Here is a 20,829-nt window from a genome sequence, read left to right as displayed (position 1 = left end):
TGTAAGAATAAGAGAACATGTGCTTTTCATTTCTATTTAATGAAATTAGAAACCAGTTTCTTTCAGGTTCGGCTAGTAGAGAGTAGACATGATGCATCTTATTCTTGGTCCTTCCTCTCATGCTAGGAGTCACTTTGATCTGCATGTTTCTCTTTTTTTTTTTTTTTTGCTTCAAGGAAGCATTGCAAAATGAGCAATTTTTTTGTTGTTATTATTTGCTCACTTAATTACAATCAATTTAGCAATTTGGAAATGCTCTTAGCAAATTTTAAAAGCCATTTTTCAAAGTGACAGATATGTGTAAAATATTGTTTATGCTAAAAAATGCTGATCTATTTTTTATATTCTCTACTTTAATTTGTTTCTGATTCACTGAACAAACATTCCTTTTGTTCTTGTACATAATTATTTTCTCTCCTTTTTAGTTCATATAATAAAAATTTCAGACCACTGTAAATATGTTCTTAAATCCAGAGATACACATTTTTCTGAGATTTAAAAATATAGTGAAAGAAAAGGAAATGCCATATGAAGGCCAGAGTTAGAGTGAACATAAAGCAAATTTAAATCTGCCATGACTCTTCATGAACATGTGATTTCTATAACAAGCTAAAAATACCTGGCATTTTTGTCATCTTCAATCAGCAAACAAAAAAATGCTCGAGGTAATGAAAATACTCGAGACAAATGAGATTTATTTCGATGTGAAAATCAAGATAATCACATGCCAGAGAGAACATGTACTCAAACAAAGCACTGGGGCCCAGTCATTGTGAGCATTGTCTGTGGATTGTTTTTTAAACATGTGTTGAGTGTCCATAATGCGCAGGAATTGAAAAGAACTGAGGCAGCACAATTCTACCATCTAAAGTATGACAGTCAGTATGACAGGTGTTAACCTAAGAGTCACTCTAAAAATGCAATTTTGCCAATTGATTCATTTTAAATCAACCTGGAAATTTACTTTATATGTTTTAAAAATACTATAAAAAATAAAACAAAATCCTATTGCTACTACACTTACTGATGGAAAGAACATGTACTCTGGAGCCTAACAGACTTACACTTACTGATGGAAAGAACATGTACTCTGGAGCCTAACAGACTTAGGTTCCCAATCCTTTGGCCAGACTCGATAAGGATGTGACCTTGGGCATTTTATTTAGTATCTGTGGGCCCCAGTTGTAAAACTGGAATAATAATAGGCCCTCCATAGGGTGCTATTAGGGTTAGATGAGAAGATATCTATGTACCTCACATATAGGAGGTCTACAATCTAGGAAATTCATGTTTCTTGCCTCCCAATAGTGCCCACCCTCTGTCCTATGCTAATGAAACTGAGTCCCCCTAAAATCAAGTCCCCCTAAAACCAATTCCTCTGTCATGTTTATGATTAACCTATCTAAAATTGTATTACCATTCTGTTCTCCTCAAGACTGAAGAGTATCAAAGAAAAGGGGGGACTGAAATGGAGCCAGACCCTGTGGGGCCTTCCCATGTTCAAAAGCCTTTCTGTGTCCACCTCCTCACACCTTTCCTGTTTGTAGGGAAAAGGCTTCAACCTCCTAGACCTTCCATGAGTTCCCAAGGATTCAAACACTCACTGATTAGAGAAGGGAGGGAATGCAGAAACAAAGGAGGAGCAGTTAAGAAACAATGTGTTAGTATGCTGTAATGTTCTTTATCTTTCTGGCTTACTTCACTCTGTATAATGGGCTCCAGTTTCATCCATCTCATTAGGACTGATTCAAATGAATTCTTTTTGACGGCTGAGTAATATTCCATGGTGTATATGTACCACAGCTTCCTTATCCATTCATCTGCTGATGGGCATCTAGGTTGCTTCCATGTCCTGGCTATTATAAACAGTGCTGCGATGAACATTGGGGTGCACGTGTCTCTTTCAGATGTGGTTTCCTCAGTGTGTATGCCCAGAAGTGGGATTGCTGGGTCATATGGCAAACAGAAAAAGAGACACCGAAGTACAGAACAGACTTTTGAACTCTGTGGGAGAAGGTGAGGGTGGGATGTTTCGAAAGAACAGCATATATATTATCTATGGTGAAACAGATCACCAGCCCAGGTGGGATGCATGAGACAAGTGCTCGGGCCTGGTGCACTGGGAAGACCCAGAGGAATCGGGTGGAGAGGGGGGTGGGAGGGGGGATCGGGATGGGGAATACGTGTGACTCTATGGCTGATTCATGTCAGTGTATGACAAAACCCACTGAAATGTTGTGAAGTAATTAGCCTCCAACTAATAAAAAAAAAAAAAAAGAAAAGAAACAATGTGAAGTAAAAGTCTCTCGGTCATGTCCAACTCTTTGCAACCCCATGGACTATACAGTCCATGGAATTCTCCAGGCCAGAATACTGGATTGGGTAGCCTTTCCCTTCTCCAGGGGATCTCCTCAACCCAGGGATCAAACCCAGGTCTCCTGCACTGCAGGCGGATTCTTTACCAGCTGAGCTACCAGGGAAGCCCAAGAATTCTGGAGCGGGTAGCCTATCCCTCCTCGATTGGATCTTCCCAAACCAGGAATCAAACCGGGGTCTCCTGTATTACAGGCAGATTCTTTACCAACTGAGCTATCAGGGAAGCCCCCAGATAAGCCCCTGTTATTGTTAAGAAGCAATAGTGCAATGATAAAGCTGGTCCTTTTCATACTCTTCACAGGGTTCTCAAGGCAAGAATACTGAAGTGGTTTGCCATTCCCTTCTCCAGTGGACCACATTCTGTCAGACATCTCCACCATGACCCACCCGTCTTGGGTGGCCCTTAGACAAGGCTGTGATCCATGTGCTCAGACTGGTTAGTTTTCTGTGATTGTGGTTTTCAGTCTGTATGCCCTCTGATGGAGAAGGATAAGAGGCTTATGGAAGCTTCCTGCTGGGAGAGACTGACTGAGGGGGAAACTGGGTCTTGTTCTGATGGGCAGGCCATGCTCAGCAAAGCTTTAATCCAATTTTCTGTTGATGGGTGGAGCTGTGTTCCTTCCCTGTTATTTGCCTGGGGCCAAACTCTGGTGGAGGTAATGAAGATAATGGCGACCTCCTGCAAAAGGTCCCGTGCATGCACTGCTACAGCCAGTGCCCCCAGCCCTGCAGCAGGCCACCGCCGACCCACGCCTCCACTGGAGACTCCTGGACACTCCCAGGAAAGTCTGGGTCGGTCTCTTGTGGGGTCACTGCTCCTTTCTCCTGGGTCCTGGTATGCACAGGGTTCTGTTTGTGCCCTCCAAGAGCCTATTTCCCAGTTGTGTGTAAGTTCTGGCAGCTCTATGGTGGGGTTAATGGCGACCTCCTCCAAGAGGAGGAGGTCATACCCACGTCTGCTGCACCCAGAGCCCCTGCCCCTGCGGCAGTCCACTGCTGACTGGTACCTCCACAGGAGATGCTCAATAGTTCCTCCTTAAGGGATATATGTAACAAGATACCTCTGAGTTCTTCTACAGCATCTAAGGCCCCCGCCCAGGTAGAGAATAGTAACTTCAGGCTGAGCATAAGCACTTGGACCCCAGACTGGTTGGAACCAGAAGATTGATAATTGAGATTCCTGGGACACCACCCTGTTACCACACCACCAGCAAGAGGAAAGCCATACACCTGATGATCTCCTCCTAAATTTTGCCTATAAAATACTCTTCCCTGAAAATCTTTGGGGAGTTCAGGTCTTTTTTAAAGACCTTAAATTTTAAGTTTAATTTAAAACTTAAACTTTAAATTTTAAGTTCAGGAGTTCAGCATGAGCCGCTCCATTCTCTTTCCTTGACCCTGCAGTATATCTTTCTCTACTTCAACAGATTTCATTTTCTTGGGCTCCAAAATCACTGCAGATGGTGACTGCAGCCATGAAATTAAAAGATACTTGCTTCTTGGAAGAAAAGCTATGACCAATCTAGACAGCATATTAAAAAGCAGAGACATTATTTTGCCGACAAAGGTCCATCTAGTCAAAGCTGTGGTTTTTCCAGTAGTCATGTATGGATGTGAAAGTAGAACCATAAAGAAAGCTGAGCACTGAAGAACTGATGCTTTTGAACTGTGATGTTGGAGAAGACTCTTGAGAGTCCCTTGGACTGTAAGGAGATCCAACCAGACAATGCTAAAGGAAATCAGTTCTTAGTATTCATTGGAAGGACTGATGCTAAAGCTGAAACTCCAATACTTTGGCCACCTGATTCAAAGAACTGACTCATTGGAAAAGACCCTGATGCTGGGAAAGATGAAGGCAGGAGGAGAAGGGGATGACAGAGGATGAGATGGTTGGATGGTATCACTGACTCGATGGACTTGAGTTTGAGTAAGCTCCGGGAGTTGGTGATGGACAGGGAAGCCTGGTGTGCTCAGTTCATGAGTTTGCAAAGAGTTGGACACAACTGAGTAACCGAACCGACTTTAAATTCTGATATTTCAGTGTGTTAGGCCTAACTGTGCAGCAGGCACATGCAGCTGGGTTTGACAACACTGGTAGTTACAGGGCATACAACTTAAAGTTTGGAACAAATTCAAACCTCTAGCAGGGATTTGAGCAAAAGCTAGAAATTTAATGCATCAGATCAAGTAATTCCAAATTCCATTGTAATTCCAAACAACATGATTTTTTCTTATAAATGTCTTCACTTCACATTGATTTTGTACAACTGTATGACCCAAGACAATGATGATTAAGTCAAACTGTGATCTATTCTTTCAAAAGCAGATGGCAAGCCACTCCAGTAGTCTTGCCTGGAGAATTTCATGGACAAAGGAGCCTGGCTGGCTAGTCCATGAGTCTCAAAGAGTCGGACACAACTGAGTATCATTATCACCGTTTTTTCAAAACCTCTCTTGGAAATCACTCTCTCATTTATTTTTGTGTCTTCGTTGCTGCGTGTGGGCTTTCTCTAGTTGTGGCGAGCAGGGGCTACTCCTTGTGGCAGTGCACAGGCGTCTCATTGCAGTGGCTTCTCTTTGCTGGAAAGCACAGGCTTTAGGAGCACGGGCTTCAGTACTCATGGCACGTGGGTAGTTGTGGCACATAGGCTTAGGTGCCCCTCAGCATGTGGAATCTTCTTGGACCAAGGATCGATCCCCTGCATTGGCAGGTGGATTCTTTCCCACTGTACCACCAGGGAAGTCCGGAAGTCACTCTCCTTAGCTAGGACTGGCAGATTACATGAATATTATTTGAGAATAAATATCTGTTGATTGCTTTTGTCTCATAGATGAGACTGTCTTAATTCTAAATCATTTTAGCGTTTCTTCATCTAAAGTCGGCTACAATCATATGCCCTGAACAACAAATAGCATTTAGTAAGTTTTCAGTATTACACTCACTATTATTCTGTTTGAAGCAAATTTAACATAAAGAAATCTTTACTTTTCAAACAGACAACTGGGGAGAGGACCCAACTGGTATTTACCACAGTCATTGATTGAGGCATTAAAATACTATTTCAAGCTCATGCTCTTCCCATGGCATCCTATTTCCTGAGGGAACATGTTAGAGACTGTCTGATCCTAATAACAGGAATGTAGCCAGGAAGCACCTGATTGTGTCTGATGATCTCCCTTGACAGTATCAGGAAAATATGAGACCCACATTTCTAAGTGGAAGATTTGGAAATCTAATAGAGAGAGATCACAGAGAGAAAAACACACCATTTTCCCCTGGGTTCCATCTGAGACCTAGTGAAAAGAGATCAGGAGTTTCTCAAACTGGGTTCTCTGGAATGCAGAATTCCAAAAGATACTTTGTAAAAAAAAAAAAAAAATTCTGTAGTCAATTCAGAAACACATCATACCATATCCCCATCTGTCTTGGATGTAATTAGCATACTGAATGCAAATTAGCATATTGAAGGCTGTGAGTAATGCTAGAGGGGGAAAAAAACCTGTCAGCCTTAAAATCACTCAATATTCCCTACTCTGCTCTTGGAAATCCTTTTGCATACAACTCACATTGTTCTGCAAACAAAATAGACCATCTTGCCTCTCAAAAAAGAAAGACTAGTGCGTTCTGCTTCAAATTCACACATACAGATTGTTTATACAAGTCGAGTTAGTTGAAACTATTAATAACATTTCAGATGTTTTAGAGTATTTTTGGCTAAGAGTCCTTTTTTAAAAATGAGCAAGCATCTGAATAGTTCAGACTCCCCAAATCCACAAAGTCTTCAGTTACTAACTTAACTCCAAACAAAACTTGAAAAGGTCTTTTTTCAAAGTGTCAGAATAAGAGCTATGTTCTGGTCTCTAATGCAGTGGTAGAAATTCTGCTTTTGCAGGCAAGATTGATGTGGGCAGAGGCAAAACTATCTCAGCACAAACCATGGTAATTGTATATCTTTCACTTTAAATGCTGGAGCAACACTAAATTACTTACCACAAACTTAATGAAAACATAACTAATGTCAGTCTGCAAGTTTCCATTAACAGAGCTGTGCTCTCTGTTTTTAAACTCGTGGCCTGGATTGTTAAACCTTCCTCATCTTCGCACCTAGTTTCCGTCATTTAGTAAACTCAATGGAAAAAGAAGGCGATGGTCAACACGACACATGTTTTCATTTTAACTCTGCTCCTAAAAGAGAATGGCAAGCATAATTTTCTCTCTACCGCTAGAGATGTCGTGGTTTAGACATTATGGCAGCATTTAGAGATTCCGGGACAGTGTCTGGCACGGCTGTGACTTCCATCTGATACCTTCCTGAAAGTGTTAGTTATTCCGTCGTGTTCGACTCTTTCCAACTTCATGGGCTGTAGCCCACCAGGCTCCTCTGTCCATGGGATTCTCCAGGCAAGAATAATGGAGTGGGTTGCCATTTCTTCCTCCAGGGGATCTTCCTAACCCAGCGACTGAACCCAGGTCTCCTGCATTGCAGGTGGTTCTTTACCATCTGAGTCACCAGGGAAGCCCGAAACCTTCCTAAACAGAAGGAATTGACTGCTACAGAATCAGATAATCTAAAATCTTGGGGCATTCACCATATATTTATTGGAAGCAAGTCAAATGCTTTTCATAGAGCTTATCCTTCTGGAAAATCTTTGTAAGCTTGTAACTTTGGGTAGGTTAGCATCCTGGGCAGCATGAAAAGCAGTTTGGTAACATAATTCATAACATGCTTCTTTTAAAAGTAAACATAAATTATTTTTTAAAAAACTGAAAGTTATTCCTTCTTTCCTCCTGGCCTATCAAGGGCAGGTATTGGTCCCTACCGGTTCTAGGCACCAAAGGCATGAATTGATTGTAGTGTATTTAAAAGTAATAAAACCAACAAAAGCCTCATTTGCTTCTACTATCACCACACACCATGGACAGTGCTAAGCATTGTCAGTGCTAAAATACTCGGCATTGAAAAAAGCATTGTATTGACTTATGCTCCAACAATTGTTATAGTTGCAGCTGAGTTTACTGATATATCCATAAAGTTCACATTGGTACATTTTTATTGTGTGTGTGTGTGTGTGTGTGTGTGTGTGTGTGTGTGTGTGTGAGTGGGCACGAGTGCATGCTCAGTCATGTCCAACTCTTTGCAACCCCATAGACTGTAGCCTGCTGTCCTCCTCTGTCCATGGAATTTTCCAGGCAAGAATATTAGAGTGGGTTACCATTTCCTATTCCAAGGGATCTTCCCACCCCAGGGATAGAATCCACATCTCTTGTGTCTCCTGTATTGGTGGGTGGATTCTTTACCACTTCATCACCTAGGAAGCCCTTATCATTTAATAAAAACTAATTTCTACATGGACGTTAATTCAGAGAATTTCCAATTATACTTTCCCTTTAGGACTCAGAAGCACATTTCCAATACAAGAATAAGTTTGCCAGAGATCAGAATTATTTAAATTTGCTTCAGGCTTAGTTCGTGTCTGCAACCCCTGTGATACTACATATTTCTGTATTTAAATAGTAGATTGGAAATAAGCAGTGACATCAGAGTGATTGTAAAGCTGAAGTAATAGAATGTGAGTTTCTTCAATCCTGTCATTCTAAATGCAGATCATTCGTTTAATCTTCCAGATTTCACCCTTTAGAAGAGTTTTGTGTGTGTGTGTGTGTGTGTGTCTACCTTCCTCTTTTCCTTAAGAAAAGGATGTTAATATAATTAAATAGTATTAATCCATTGCTTTCTTTCCTTTCTCTTTTTTTTGGGCTTAGTATTTAATTAATTTATTTGTGCTGTAATGAATGTTTATTTTCTGGCCATTATTATTATCATATGTTTCATTGCATAATTATCACTGAGAACCATTTCATCATATAAAGTAGTGCCTGTTGAAAAGTGATCTGCCCTGGTTGTCAAATATGCTAGGGATGCTGCTCTCCCATGTGAGAAGTTTTGTTCATCAATACGTCTTTTTAGAAAATAGGAGCAGGTACAGTGCTTCGTAAATGATTCATGTAACTGAGTTCTTCAGACCATGCTCCATACTTCATGCTACATTATGAAGCAAAGACTAGGTTGTTTGAGTTGGGTATACTCTTCCTTGTGGGAGTCTTGATATTTGATGTTTTCCTATTTATATCTCTGGCCTGAGGTCTTTGTGATAGAGCTCAGGTAAAGTTTTAAAGAGTGTTGATGGAAGGACTTAGAAGAATGTTTCTGAAATACCAGACAAAATACCCCTCATGTGGGCCACTGTAGACAGAGAATTGAAAACAAGCAAACTAATAAAAAGCAAACCAGAAAACCCCATGATTCTCAGAAAAAAAGCTCATAAATAGAAAAGCATGGAGAACCAAGACAATCTGCAGATCTAAACACCAAGTCAGAGAATAAAATTTCCTTCAAAATCATCTGGAATAGTGATGTTCAGTCTTTATTGGTTAAAAACCATTGTCCTAGACATTAGTAAATGTTTGGGGTCCTCTCCTCAGAATATCATACATATTAACACAAACACAAGACATATATTAATACAAACTTTTATGACATCTCATATAATATCTGGAGCTTCACGACTCCATCTTTTTAGTCTGTATTCAGAAACTCTAGTCTGGTTCAGGGATGATGAGAATAGCTCACAGAGGTGGAGAGATCCACCAGCATTCCTGGGAAGATTTCCTTGCCCCAGTCTAGTGTTTTGCATCCTACTTTTAACACTTGCTGAGGAATAGGCTCATAAATAAACATTTACTAATATAAGATCAGGCAACAAATTTGCAATATACAAATAATTCATGCACTGCTACATATTAGTTCCTAGGTCAGGAAGAATCCCCTGGAGTAGGAAATGGCAACCCACTCCAGTATGCTTGCCTGGAAAATTCCATAAACAGAGGAGCCTGGTGAGCTATAGTCCCTGGGATGGCAAAGAGTCAGAAACGACTGAGCAACTAACACTCATGCAAGTCTTTTAACCTTTTGTATCTTGTTAAAATATTTTGTATATATAATACAGGACTATTGATAAGCACTGGACATCTGAACCATAATCTCTTCATCTTTCAATAAAGAAATCGATCACTGCTTGGGAGTATTATATCAAATACAGTAGGTTCTCAGTAAATAATGAGTTATTATTATTCTCATATTAGTAAGGCTAGCAGATTCTTTACCATCTGAAGCACCAGGAGAGCCCAGGAGAAACCTTAAGGATCACACAATCTTTTTACAAACAAGAAAACTGAGATGTTCATTAGGGATATGCAGCTAATTCACAGCAGGCTACTGGTAAAGAAGTCACCAATAAAATGTGTACGCTTCTCAGGTCCTCTTTTCCCAAAATCTTTATCCCCATGCCACATAGGGTCTAGGAACAGAGATAGTCAGTCCCTATATGCATAAGGAATGCTTTCTCTCTTTCATAGGATTTCTTGCATTCTTTTAATTTTAAATTTTGTCATTTTTTTATACCTGGCCCACCTGCTTGTGTGTGGTATGTGTCTCTCTGCTCATTTCTCTGGCTTTTTTGTTTTAAGACACCCTAATCAAACATTGGTAAAAGATCCACAAGCACTAACTGAGGAAGTCCAGGCCTCATGCCCAAGATGAAGAGCTCCAAATAAACACGGAGGCCAAAATTTCTCCTGGCTTAGAAACATAAAACTAACATTCTGCCTAGGCCAGAAAAGGTGAACCTGAAATCCAATTACTATGATGTGTGCACAACCCCCCGCTCTCTCGACTCCCCCCGCCACCCTCCCTCAAGGATGGGGAAGAGGACTTAGAACTTTTGGGGGAAAATGTGTTAGAAAGAAAACATCTTCTCTACTTATCGCATCACTATTTTCATTCAAGATCCCTGGGTCAGGAAGATCTCCTGGAAGAGGAACTGGCCCCCCACTCCAGTATTCTTGCCTGGTGGGTTACAGTCCATGGAGCTGTAAAGAGTCAGACATGACTGAGCATTCACACAGCCTCTACCCATCCCATCACCATTTTATTCAAGTAAAGTTAGGTTAACAACAATTTCCATAATGGCTTGTTATTAAGGGAAATGGCTCTAAAATTGAGTCTCAGAAGCCGTGTATAGAAACAGATTGAGCTGAGGCAAGAACTGGATTGAGGAATGGTCAAGGTGAGGAGATTAAGAGAAGAGCTAGAAAAAATGCCATTTGGTGAGTTTCAGGTCTATTCCAGCAGCAATTAGAGAACCAGACCCTTTCTTCTTTGCCAGTACCTCACAGCTTAGGGGTAGGCCTCCAGCCCCACCAAACAGGCCTGAAATGATCAATCAGGTGAGTGTGAGTGTATTCAAAATAAAAATGACCCAGCAGAGAGAGCAGCCTTAGGACTAACGACTTGGAGAAAGCAAAGGTCAAGCAGTTTCTTATCTGTTGGAGAATGCTTTTTTTTACCAAATGCTTTCACTTTACTCTTCTTTATAAGTATTGTAGGTGCTTTTCTTTGAGATGTACTTTCTCCAACATATTTCAAAACCTAGGGGTAGGGGAAAAAAATCTCCTGAACTTTCTAATGCTCTCCTCCAAGTAAACCTATAAATGCCAACTGTGCTTTCAAGCTTTCTGCTGTCACAGATGGCCAAGATTTTTCTATGCTCCGTTAATATCTGAACACAAGTTCTTAGCTAGGTGACTCACTATTACTTAAATCAAATGAAATAAATACATATAAACCTACTGTGTGTGCCTGATATTTAATAAGTGCTCAACATGTATCTAATGCATGAATAAATGTATGACATCCTGAGCTAGATACCAAAATTTAAAATAACTGGTAGAAATCTGATTTAACATTATGTTTCTCAAATTATCTTTTTCTTTAAAGTGGTTCAAACAGAATGGGTAACACATATGCTTGCACATATGGCAAAATGTTTAAAAATTGGAATTGCATCTTTCAGATTTGTGGGTTTTAAGTCCCACCTTCTATGTACAGAGAAACCATAACAAGAAAATAAGAGGAAAACAAAAGTGTTACCCTTTGTATTTGAGTACAGTGTAAACACTGATTCTACTACAAATGTAATATTGCAGCTCACTGAATCATGTCCCAGTGGACATGATCTATTTTTCATCACATTCTGGAAATCCCAAAGAAACAGACATCCACTTTTTCCTTTTACTTAATTCATTCTCCCCTATCTGTGTATATTGATGTTGTTTCAGTGTTCACACACAGCTTCCTCATGGGCTAAGGCAGTGTACTTCTAATTCTTCCCTGTACAATATTTTCCCCATCATATTTTAAGTTCCATAACCACACAAAGGCTGTTTGATTGATTTTTGGTGCATAAAGCCAAAAATCAGTCACCTACCCCAACTACCTGTGTATAACTCTTTTGAATTTTCATTTTCAGATAGCTGAACAAAATGCTTCTGAGTAAGAAGTAGTATTTTAATAATTCCTCCTTGATATGGCCATTTAATTATTTTTCTTGTTATAAAAAATTCATCAATGATCCAGCCTTCTATTTATCACCAACCACTTGACACCCAATGGTAATATAAATTGCTCTTTATTAATTTTATGCATAATTAAAATTTCATTTGAAAGCACCAGATTATAAAGATGAGGAAAGTTAAAGCCAGACAAATTTGAAAGTGGTAATAATTACACTACCATTTCATCTGAAATGAATGAGAAAGCTAAATACTTTTTTAAATATTTCATTAAATCAAGTTGTTAATGAAAAGTGAACAAAGCTAAAGAAGAAGCTACTGTTGGTAGTGAGGAGAGAGGCAACCCCAGAAGAGGTTGCCAAACAATTTAGCTGTTTACATTCAAACACCCAATGAAAAATCAATAAGATTCATACATTTAAAACAAGTCTTGCCCCATACTTATCAATGTCTTTGTAAATATGGCCATAGCAATCAGAGAATTCATTTTTTACTTTTTTAAAATAATATAAATACATTATGCAAAAAAAGAGATCAATAAAATTGAATTTTATAATGAAAATATTTACCAACTGAAGTCTTTATTGACATTTAGCTTTGAGATGAGGTGTTAGCATAGTACAGTTTTTACTGATCAATAATTATTTAGGATAATTTCACTGTTTTGGTTCATGTGTTTAAGTAGCTCATAAAAAGATAAGTTTCATCTGCTCATTCAGAAATGTTAGACTTGTTGAACTAGGTTATCGATCACTGGGAGAAAGTCCAGTACCTTCAGGTACATTAACATTTTAAGTTCACTAAGGAGTCAATAGAAAATTACAATAGGGATTTAAGTAAGATGTTGGATGACAGGTGGCTAGGTCAGCATTTCCACCTTTGGGCAAATTCATGCCCTCGGTCACCTTCATTTAAGTTGTTTTGGAAGAAATCACCCATTTGTTTTCCATTCTTACACACTAGTGAGAAATTGAAGAATAAGAAGTAGGACACAAATGCATAATGGCATTCATTAATCCTCATGTGAACTTACATTTGCCCTTATTTTAAGTTATAGTAGCCTTGTTCCCTTATGTGTTGAATAAACTGTTGTTCTTCCAGGGTTACAAGAACTCTTTCAGGTCAACAAGGTGACATTTCCCAAACTAGAGTAACAAATTATAAATGGATTCTGGTCTGCCTTAATAGAGATGATTTCTTTTTTTTTTTTTTTTTGCTCCTCCCTTTAACAGAATATGGCCTGAGATCATTGTGGTTTGTTTCATTCTAAAACAAGGCATAGCTGACCATTTTGAAACTGTTAAATATTACAATTAAGATGGAAATATTTTATGAAAAATAAATTTGAAAACTTGGGGGAGAAACAATGACTCTGTGTTTCTAAAATCCTAAACTGCAATGCTCAGGTCTGTGTATATGGCTCAAAATATCTCTTGGCAACATGAAATAAAAATAACAATTGTAAGTTTACAGGCTATGCCTATAATTTTCAAATAAATATTTTAAAAATCACACTGGTTGACAAGTGCAGAAAAACAGGCCAAAAAAAAAGCATAAAAAATCTATCAAGTCATGTAAGAGAGTTCTGGCCTCATAACTTAAAGATTAATTAAAAAAATGTTTGTAAGGCAAAGAATAGGGGGAGAAAATATGAGATGAAGAAAACTGAACAAGAAATATTCCTTCTTATACCTCTTGTATTTTTACAGCTGTATCTAGAATCATAGAACTTATACTTCCCAGGTCATTGACATTTTTCAGATAATAAACTAAAAATAGAGTAGGTGTGAGGCCAACAAACAGTTTCAAGTCAGTAACCAGATTTCTGGCTGGTGCTATTACATTTCCACCCTCCATTCCTCCCTCTTGTTCTGATCAGTGTGGCCAAGCTTTGCTATTGTAAAAGCTCTTAAGAAATAAGCACTATCTACCATAAGGAACCCAAAACTGAGTTAAGGAGATGCATAAACGATTAGTGAATGGCTTTATCCACAGATCCAAGCATCATTTTTTGGCAACCAAGTCAATATAAGTTTTCATAAATAAGATTTTTCTGTTAATTCTCTCACTATGAAAACATTGGGTTTCATTGTTAGAAGCACTTTTGTCCAATTTCTCTCTATATAGGAAATGCTATAAAGTTCATTCATGAATAAGCTCATAAAGACAATGCACTTTTCTCATAAAGAAATGCACTGTACAAGCTAGAAGGAGAAGGAAAGAGCAAACACATGCTGAGGAGAAAGGAGCTAGCCCAACAACATAGCTCTATGCTATCCAAACTATGGTTCCATCCTACTTGTGTAAGAAATAGCTGCCTCAGTGGATGCTGGCACCTGCATCTTGCATGACCTGGAATTTTATACAACCATATGGTTCTGCACAATGCTCTTAAAGAAAAAGTAGAGGACTTGTTATCCCAGATACCAAGTCTTAGTCTAAAACTATAGTAGAGAACTTCCTTGGTGATCCTGTAGTTAAGAATCCGCTTTCCAATGCAGGGGACACGGGTTTGATCCCTGGTCAGGGAACTAAGATCCCAAATGCCATGGGGCAACTAAGCCCGTGTGTCACAGCTACTGAGCCTACACGCTCTGGAGCCCTCGGGCCACAATTAGAGGGACTCCTAAGCACCAAAGATCCTGAGTGCCACAACTAAGACCTAACACAGCCAAAAATAAATAAACAAATAAAACTATAGTAGATACGGTAATGTGGTTTGGGCACAGTCAGTTCAGTCACTCAGTTGTGTCCGACTCTTTGTGACCCCATGGACTGCAGCAAGCCAGGCTTCCCTGTCCATCACCAACTTGTGGAGTTTACTCAAACTCATATCCATTGAGTTGGTGATGCCATCCAACCATCTCATCCTCTGTTGTCCCTTTCTCCTCCCGCCTTCAATCTTTCCCAGCATCAGGGTCCTTCCCATGAGTCAGTTCTTTACATCAGGTGGCCAAAGTATTGGAGTTTCAGTTTCAGCATCAGTCCTTCCAATGAATATTCAGGACTGATTTCCTTTAGGATGGACTGGTTGGATCTCCTTGCTGTCCAAGGGATCCTCAAGAGTCTTCTCCAGAACCATAGTTCAAAAACATCAGTTCTTCAGTGCTCAGCTTTCTTTTATAGTCCAACTCTCACATCCATACGTGATTACTGGAAAACCATAGCTTTGACTAGATGGACCTTTGTGGGCAAAGTAATATCTCTGCTTTTTAATACGTTGTTTAGGTTGGTCATAGCTTTTCTTTCAAGGAGCAAGCATCTTTTAATTTCATGGCTGCAGTCACCATCTGTAGTGATTTTGGAGCTCCCCAAAACAAAGTCTGTCACTGTTTCCATTGTTTCCCCATCTATTTACCTTGAAGTGATGGGACCTGATGCCATGATCTTAGTTTTCTGAATGTTGAGTTTTAAGCCATCTTTTTCACTCCCCTCTTTCACTTTCATGAAGAGGCTCTTTAGAAGTAGATGTTTTCCTGGAACCCTCTTGCTTTTTTGATCATCCAACAGATGTTGGCAATCTCTGGTTCCTCTGCCTTTTCTAAAACCAGCTTGAACACCTGGAAGTCCACGGTTTTGGCACAGGGGCAGATAAATAGACAAAAATATATTAAATCGTAGAAACAGACTCAAACATGTATGAACAACTGATGAAGGAATGCTCTGACATTACAGACAAGTAGGTAAATGATGGATTTTGCTATAAATTATTCTAGGACAACTGGCTATCCATTTGAGGTCAAGATGGGGAAGAATATGGATACTTATCTCCTTCCCACTGCCCTATGCACATACAGAGGAAAATCAGCTCTAGGCAGACTTAAAACCTAAAGTAAAAGGCAAAAGTACAAAACTTTCAGGAGAAAATATGAGATAATTTTTTAAGACTTTGGGGTAAGAAATTTTAACAATCCACAAAATGCCCAAGCTATAGCTGAAAAATTTTCAACCAATCACATTAAAGTAAGAACTTCTCTCTATCAAATACTGTAAATGGAGTGATAATGCAAGACACAGAATAGGAAGAAGATAGTTTCAATTAATATAACTGACAAAAGATAACAGTTCTATAGATAAATACATTAAGATATATCAATGAACTGTCACTATATGCACAACTCAAACAAATCTCCAAAATAAAGGAGCAAGTCATGAAATTATCTACTAAGTTTCAGTTTACCCAATGCTTACAAACAAGCCAAGGTAACATGTGATAAAACTATAAAGAACCCAGGAGGATGTCTATTATAAAAGGCAGGATAGTGGGGGATAAGGAGGGAATGGAATCGGGGAGGGACATAGAAGGGAACACCTAAGATATTAACAAATGCTCTACTTATTCCAGATAAAGAATATATGGATAATCACTTTATTAAACCATATATGCATATATAGTTAACACACTTCTGTAAATGGAAAAGGTGAGTTATTTTATTCTAATTTAGGATTTCTTATTTTCTGCAGGTTTGGGAAGTAAGTAAGTAAGGTACTTAATTAAGAAAAGGTAATCTTCAAAATTGGAGAAGATAGGCCAAGACTATATTATATATATATATATATATATAAAATAATCTAATCTATAATAATAATGATATATAATTATTAATAAATTAATAATATGTAATAAACAATAATCTAATATATAATAATCTAATCAGTCCTGGTTAGAAATTCAGTTTAATTTAACTCACCCAACATTTGTTACACACATTTATTATTGTGTAGCTCTAGGAAAACAAAAATAAAAAGAGAGAAATCTTTTCCTAAGACAGGCCACCATACTTTTGGGGGGAACATGCCACCCTATTCTTATCCCTGTTTTGTTTCATTTTAGTTTACGAATAAGCCACTTGTATTAATGCCTGGGCTTGTTCCATGTGGGTATGTTTTCTTAGATACTTAACTCTAAGTTCGGCTAGTGTAGTTGAATTGTCAGAAAACTTATAAAATGTAAACTTGAAGGAGTATTGAAAAACTAGGACTAGAATCCAGTTCACTTGACATTCCTATCATGGTTTTTTAACATTTGACAAACACTTCCTCGGAGGATTTCCGGCTTGGTTAGAGAGAGAGAGAGAGAGAGAGAGAGAGAGAGAGAGAGTGTGTGTGTGTGTGTGTGTGTGTGTGAGAGAGAGTGAGTGAGAGACAGAGACATTCTTAATGCCTATATTCATGAGTTCCTTAACAGCAAGGGATATATCTTCTTCATCTTTGAATCCACAAAATCTAGCAAAGAGTCTGATACTTTACTAGGATATAAATATAACTACAAATAACATATGCATGTTTTTCATTCACTCAAATATATATGTTTTGATAAGTAGTGTGTATGTGTTTATACATGCATATACATATATATACATGTATACATGTATATGCATACACTCACATAAGAAAATCTGGGTAAACATATTTATATACATACACACACAATGAAATTATACAAATATAATGTGCAATTCTCTTTTGATTTCTATATACCCCAGATTATGTTAAGTGTTTTAATTGTACTGACTCCTCTGGACAAAGGACCCTAAAGGATAGGTACCCTTATTATCCCCTTTTGCAAATAAGGAAATGGACAGAGCCAATATGTAAACCCCGTCAGTTCACTCCAGAGTGATACACTTGACCACTATACTGTAAAAACTCATGAGAATGAAAGCTAAAATGTAATGCAATTCAGTTTAATTCAACTCACCCAACATTACCACTATTGGTCAAGTATTATGGTTAGCTCTACAAACACAAAAAGACAGGTAAGTTTTTTTCCTAAGACTGGCCACCAACACCCCATCAACATGTTTAGTTTCAGGAACTCTTTGCTCCATTCTAACCATCTGATAGAGACCTATCCTATCCAACTACAGTATTTCATTCTCCTAGAACCAGTAATTGCTTTGGGAGTGAGCCCATAGATCATAGATCAGTGAGACCAATCAGGGTTATCTGGAGTTGATATACAGATGCTGGTAAAATGAAGTTGAAAGAACTTCTCTTCCCCTTGGCCTCCTAAATACAGAGGGTAAACAGGGGAGGGGAAAGTGCGTGCATTTTCCCCAGAAAATGCTCATCTGTAGGAAAAAAGGATAAAGTCGGCATACAGTGGGAACAGACATAGGAGCTAGAGAGAGTGAGCAAGAAGCCCCACAATACGGTTTAATTCCCTGGGATTCAGCCAAATTGAAAGCCTTTGCACCCCCCAATCGTTTAGTCGCAAAGTTGTGTTCAACACTTTGCTACCCCATGAACTGCAGCCAGGCTCTCCCGTCCTTCACTGCCTCCCAGAGTTTGCTCAAATTCATGTCCACTGAGTCAGTGATGCTATCTAACCATCTTATCCCCTGCCACCCTCTTCTCTTTTTGCCTTTAATCTTTCTCAGCATCAGGATCTCTTCCATTGAGTCAACTCTTCACATCAGGTGGTCTAAATATTGGAGCTTCAATTTCAGCATCAAGCATCAGTCCTTTCAGTGAATATTCAGGGTTTATTTCCTTTAGGATTGACTGGTTTGATCCCCTTGTTACCCAAGGGAGTCTCTAGAGTCTTCTCTAGCATCACAGTTAAAAAGCATCAATTCTTTGGGGCTCAACTTTCTTTATGATCCAACTCTCACATCCTCACATAACAACTGGAAAAACCATAGCTTTGACTAGGCAGACCTTTGACAGCAAAGTCATGTCTCTGCTTTTTAATACACTGTCTAGGTTTGTCAGAGCTTCCCTTCCAAGGAGCAAGCATCTTTTAATTCCATGGCTGCAGTCAACGTCCCCAGTGGTTTTGGAGCCCAAGGAAATAAAATCTGTCACTGTTTCCTCTTTTTCCTCATCTCTTTGCCATAAAGTGATAGGACCAGATGCTGATCTAAGTTTTTGAATGTTGAGTTTTAAGCCAGCTTTTTCACTATCCTCTTTCACCCTCATCAAGAGGCTTTTAGTTCCTCTTTACTTTCTGGTGTTAGAATGGTATTATCTGCATATCTGAAGTTGTTGATATTTCTCCCAGCAATCTGAATTCCAGCTTGTGATTCATCCAGTCTGGCATTCCACATGATGTACTCTACACAGAAGTTCAACAAGCAGAGTGACAATATATAGCCTTTTTGTACTCCTTTCCCAATTTGAAACCAGTCCTTTGTTCCATGTCCAGTTCTAACTGTTGCTTCTTGACCTGCATACAAGTTTCTCAGGAGACAGGTAAAGTGGTCTGGTATTCCCATCTCTTTAAGAATTTTCCAGCTTGTTGTGATCCACACAAAAGCTTTAGCATAGCCAATAAAGCAGAATTAGATTTTGGTGTGTTTTTTTTTTTTTTTTTTGGATTCCATTGCTTTCTCTATGATCCAACAAATGTTGGCAATTTGATCTCTGCTTTCTCTGCCTTTTCTAAACCCAGCTTGTACATCTGGAAGTCCTCAGTTCATGTACTGCTGAAGCCTAGCTTAACGGCTTTTGAGCATAATCTTACTAGCATGTGAAATGAATGCAGTTGCATGATAGTTTGAACATTCTTTGGCATTGCCCTTCTTTGGGATTGGAATGAAAATTGACTCCCCAGTGAGTTAATAAACTGCTTTCTACTGGAGCTTGAAATCATCTTGTTTCTATGTCAGAAATAAACCTCAAGAGAGCATCTGCCTCTCTACTCAAGCAGGCAAGTCAGAAGACGAAATTATAATGTATTTTGGTTATGAATAAATAACTTAGTAAAGTAACTTTTCATTTTACTATCAGGATAAACACCAATCATGGATTTAACAGAATTACAGATAACTCATACTCCTTCTCTTGATCTATATAGAATACTATGATTTACAGAGCAATAAAGACTGCAAGGAGATCCAACCAGTCCATCCTAAAGGAGATCAGTTCTGGGTGTTCATTGGAAGGGCTGATGCTGAAGCTGAAACTCCAATACTTTGGCCACTTCATGTGAAGAGTTGACTGGAAAAGACCCTGATGCTGGGAGGGATTGGGGGCAGGAGGAGAAGGGGATGACAGAGGATGAGATGGCTAGATGGCATCACCGACTAGATGGACATGAATTTGAGTAAACTCTGGGAGTTGGTGATGGACAGGAAGGCCTGGCGTGCTGAGATTCATGGGGTCGCACAGTCAGATACGACTGAGCGACTGAACTGAACTGAAAGGAGAAATTGTTTCCACAATTTCCGTAAAAGAAAAAGAAGCTGGGGAAGCTGAGCATTGTGGAGTGAAATTGTTCACATTTGGGAAAACTGTACCTAGGCAAAGTTCAAGCTGTCTTGTACAATATTTTGTACTGATAAAAAATTAGATAAAAATACACATCTCAAAATTAAAATGCTATAGTTATAACCACCAGAAATTCAGAATCAGGCATTTGGCCTGGAAAATTTTTTCAGGAAGAAAAAGCATTAGCTCAGATACCCCGGTCCCTTAAAAGGGGGAAGTCCTCAAGATCTCAAGCCAAAGCTGAGTTCTGAAGTGTTGAGTTAACACTTCACCTGTTAACTCACCTGTTGAGTTAACAGGTGAGCCTTTGTGTTACTCCACATCCATGTTTATGTAGCCAAAACTTTCACTAAAATAATAATAATTCAATACATCTTTGGAAGCAAAGCTCATTTTTCCGAAGACTGTCCTCAACATAATATATAGAACAAAAATTTATTTTTGTTCTACCACTTGTTCGGTGGGAAATGTGTAATGATAACTGTGAGTACCTTCCTTTTTCCAGCTGCATTTGTTTTTTAAGTTGCTTGGGCAAAAAAACTTCTCTGGAAAGGCTAAGATCTGGGATGTTCAGCAATGCAGACTGAGACGCTGGGACGAAAACAAAGACCTGTTCTTCAGACCTGGAGCTCTGAATCAGAGCCAAGATTTACATGGAGGGGCTGAGGCAAGGACCCAGTGTACTTGTTCCTTATTGTGGCTATAACAAATCACCCAAATTCATTATCTTACGGTTCTGGAAGTCAGAAGTTCTAAAATTAAGGTGTTGGCACAATTTTGTTACTTCTGTTGGCAGTCAGGGAAAAATTCGTTTCCTTGTCTTTCTG

The sequence above is a fragment of the Cervus elaphus genome, chromosome 13 (genome assembly GCF_910594005.1).
Source record: "Cervus elaphus chromosome 13, mCerEla1.1, whole genome shotgun sequence".
NCBI classification, from domain to species: Eukaryota; Metazoa; Chordata; class Mammalia; order Artiodactyla; family Cervidae; genus Cervus; species Cervus elaphus.
This window is presented reverse-complemented; position numbering follows the sequence as displayed.